Source organism: Octopus bimaculoides, chromosome 9, assembly GCF_001194135.2.
Source record: "Octopus bimaculoides isolate UCB-OBI-ISO-001 chromosome 9, ASM119413v2, whole genome shotgun sequence".
In the NCBI taxonomy this organism is placed as follows: Eukaryota; Metazoa; Mollusca; class Cephalopoda; order Octopoda; family Octopodidae; genus Octopus; species Octopus bimaculoides.
The window spans coordinates 78410916-78415606 of record NC_068989.1 but is presented as its reverse complement, the minus strand read 5'-3'; positions in this window follow the sequence as shown (position 1 = coordinate 78415606).

Below are 4691 nucleotides of genomic sequence, written 5' to 3'. Positions count from 1 at the left end.
CACACACACACACACACACACACACACACACGCACGCACGCACACACACACACACACACATATCTAGTCATTGATATGTCTTTATTTAATGAAATGAAATTGAATATATTGATACTTCGAAATCATTTTATGAAACAACTCAAAAATACATTCGCAACTTTGCTGAGGTTCTGAGAAGTGCATAAGCACCAATAGTTATGGATAAATCCATAACAGAGGAGACATGATGTGTAAAAATAATCGGATCATTTCGATTCATTGACTGACTGCTACCAATACTGGAATAATCGCATCATTTCAATTGGATGAACGACTGCTCCTGATACTGGAACCCATAATTCTAAAGCATGAGAGTGGAAACATATTTTCAGCCTGTGAAAATGATAGCACAGATCCTAAACTCACTAAATATTATTGTACTGAATGCTGTGCAATTCATCCAGATGAACTTGACTCTTAATCTCAACCCTGTCTCTAATTCCCTATTCTTTTATGATTATTATATTTTAAGAGCGACATATTGAGGAAAAAACAAAACAAAACAAACATAAATTTCATTTGCTAATAAATGTTGCTATATGACATTATATTTCATTCACCTATCTATCTATCTATCTATCTATCTATCTATCTATCTATCTATCTATCTATCTATCTATCTATCTATCTATCTATCTATCCATATTTATGCATATATAATCTGTCTATCTATATGTATGTACGTATTCAGGTGTGTATGTTTTTTAATGTACTTCATCTAAGCTGAGTCATAATATGAATATGATATCTCAGTTTATACCATAGAACATAACAATTGTATAGTAGTTCTCTATCAGAAATCTTTACTTTAGGATAAACAATTCACCTCACGCAATACTTGGGAAGCGAGATATCGTTTTTACAGGAAATATATGACCAGCTATTTGCAGCTGAATGCAAAATATTAGCATGGAACCTAGGTACTCTGTAGCCTAAAATTCCAAACAATGTAGAACAAAACTTATTAAAATTACAGTGATAAAACACTTAAATCCGAACCGAAAATCCAATTCACATCAGTTAGTTGACTTATAGTTTAAATAACTAAATATACGAAGGGTGTGCTGCAAAGTTCCTGGCTCAGTCGGATCAGTTAATTATGATTTTATTTAACTTATTCCCCGCTCATATTCACATACTTATTGCAGCGGTTCTTCAGATTTTCTTAACACTGTAAAACAACTAGGACGTTTGGGCTCCAGACAGGTTTTTCGCCTGACCGTTAAATGTATGAACTTTTCATTACTGTTTCGTATGTATGATATTGATTATAATACCTTATGTAAATAGTAATTATGTTTTTCATCTATATGAAACGATACTGTTTCTAACAGGTATAACACCATGCGTCAGGTGAAACAAATTCAGCAAAAAAAAAAATATATAAACGAAATAAAGTAGTAAAATAATTAAAATAAAATAAATTAGAAATTTGAGTCTGATGAATGGCACATCTTACAGCCATATTCGTTTGTGTACCATTACATGTACCACCAGAATAAGTGTAATTGCCAACATTCGTTATGACGCAACTTCTTGCCATAACTTGTGTTTCTAAAACTCAAATCTTGAAGTAATTTAATCAGTTATATGTATTATTTTACTTTATGCTAGCAATAATGCCCTGCCTCGTCTCATTTAAAAGATGGGAAGAAAATTCCACGTCTTTATAATAATTGTGCTTGTCATTACGTTACTGAGCCCATCGGTAACGCTTTCACGTGATTAGAGAAAAAGAGGGAGAAAAAAGAGGGAGGGAGAAAAAGAGAGCGAAAAGCATCCATTACATGAGGTAGAGGGAATGTAATTGTAAAGCTTTCAAGTGATTAGTTGAAAGGATAGAGAGGAGAAAGAAAAAGGAGAGAGAGAGAAAGATGACAAGTCGAAGAGTGAAACAGAAAGAGGGAGAAGGGAGAGAAAAAAGACGGAGTGGGAAAGAGAGCGTCCATAACGTGTGGTAGTGGAACGTAATATTTGTTACGTGGTTAAAAAAGTTAGTTGAAGGTAGTGATATAGAGAGAGTTAGAAATATTTTATTAGAGGGGTGATGTTCTAATGGTGAGATTAAGGAAAGGCAGAGAGAGAAAGTGAGAGGGGGGAGGGGAAGAAGGAGATAATGATGGTGGTGATGGCGGTGGAGGTGCGTGGATAGTGAAAACTGTATTTTTTTAAAAATTGAACTATTCTTTTTTATATCACCTGTCACATAACACATGTGCATAGGTGAAATTGCGTGAAATATTCACGCTTATTTGCATGGCAGATACCTACAATGAAGATTGTAACATATGTACGGGGTATTTTTTTAGTTTATGGGGAAAATGGTAAATAAGAGTAAATATTTATTTCATAAGTGCTGTGTATTAAGTCTATAAAATTGTGCATAAATATATATATATATATATATATATATATTAAGTAATCACCGTATTCTAATTCCTTTCACTTTTCAATAAGTAGCAGATGAGCTACTATCTTTCCATCAAACACAACACAAGCTGCACTCTCAGGATTTGGGGATAAAATTCTCAGAAATAACCCAATAGATTATCATGAATTCCTTGAAATATTCATCAGTTTTCTTTTACATCGCTAAGGGAGTTAAAAGTAAGAAAAATAAATGAATAAAATACAAAACTTCGTTGGAAAATATCACCATGTTGGCAATAAGTTTCATTATGCTCATAGGTCCCGCTAGTATTATATAATATTCTCTTTGAACTGATGTAACCCTAGGTAAAACTCCAGCTTTCTGTGTCTAAATCTAGGGTCTATAACTTGGTACAAGCATTCCTTTCTAACTACTTCACATTTTCTATTTATATTTCTTTTTCTCGATATGATATGAGAATAATCACTTATTTGAATTGTTTACAATAGATAAGTCGATCACTATGTGGTTAATTCTATTGAATTAAGCAGTCTGCTTTTCAAATCTATTGTATGGTTTCTGTTTAGCACGACCAAATCAGTAGAACACTCTTGAAATACACAGCGCAGATTTTGCTTCTCTGAAGCAGCAAATAGAATTGTGTCCGTAATAACAATCATCATTTTTGCAAACGTATAAGACGCTCTTCTATCTTACAAGAATATGTTGTAAAAAAAAAAACAAAAAACAAAAAGACAAAACAAAACAAAACAAAAAACAAATTTAATATGTTTCATCAAATGCTTATTGAATGACGTCTTTAAGTGGTTTTAGTGAAGAAAATGGAAGCTTCCGCTTATATAAATACAATATTGTGACTGTATACCAGAATATATTATGAGACCATAAATTGATCATAAATAATCTGCGTTATGGGGAAACCGTATTTCAAATTTATGTTCTTTCAGATCAACTACAGAGCTATTTGTATTGTGCTCAAGAGAATTGCCATAAAGGAATTCAAATGCATATTTCTAGCTGTGATATTTTGTGTTGAGATCACCAACCACCATAGGGGTGCACTGCCGCTATGACGTTAATGTCATTCCCTCATTGCAAAGTGCTGACAGGTGGATTCAAGTTTGTTAACATTCCTTTCATTTTTCGAGGAGAATTTTTCATCTAGATTACAAACAAATGTTTCTTAAAGCTAACACTCTCATTAAATGACGTAAGACACATTACATGTAAGATTTGTATGCTGGTTGGTTACAATATAAGTGCTGACGAACCGTAAGCAATTTTTCGTACGTTTGTGGCAATAGACTGTGTTAATTTGGCTTCTTTTCAATATTTTATTATAAGTAATAATTATTGTGCCTAAATGGTTTATGTTCTAGTTCCTTCGCCTATGGCTCTTGGTTTCTATTTCTTTTGCGGCTGCATTACACGCAGAGTGTTCTATTTTTATATAATTAAAAATAAGAATAAAACGTATCTTATTAGGCGGTAAATACGAAATGTCTTATTTGCAGCGTGATTAAGAAGGTAGTAACCTCTTGTATCGCTCATGGCATTGGAACTGCTATTTATACCGAGATATGAACTATTAACTCAGTATTTCACTCGGGGACTCTATGTTAGTTAACGATTATCTGATAACCATAAACTGTATACATTTATTATATAAAATAATTGTTTTAGTATATATTTGTCATGACGCATTTTAAAATAAATCAATAATAATTTTAGATAAATATCTGAAAGCATTTCCATATATTTAAATATAAACATTTATAATATATTAAGAATTTCAATTACATTTATTACAAAACATCCATTTGCTTTTAAACTCGAAATAATACTGATAATATTAATAGAATATAAAAATAAATAACAAAATGGAAATTATTTCATTTAACTACTTCATTTAAATACTGAAGTATATTTAAGTTAACTATAAAATAATAATAAATCACGCACTGACAAAGAATAACAACTATAAAAGCAACAGAGAACAAAATGATGAACAAAAATAAAACAGCTGCCAACAGCTACACTTTGTATTCATGTATTTCATGTCTGAATAGGAAATGAAATCTTGAAGATGGGATCAATATTGATTAAATAATTAACTACTAATATAAATACAAAGCACATGTATGTATATACACATATGTTTGGGCATGAGTTTATGTATATATCTGCATACATGTGCATATATATGTAAATGTTTGTAGCCATGCACACTCATATATATATATATATATATATATATATA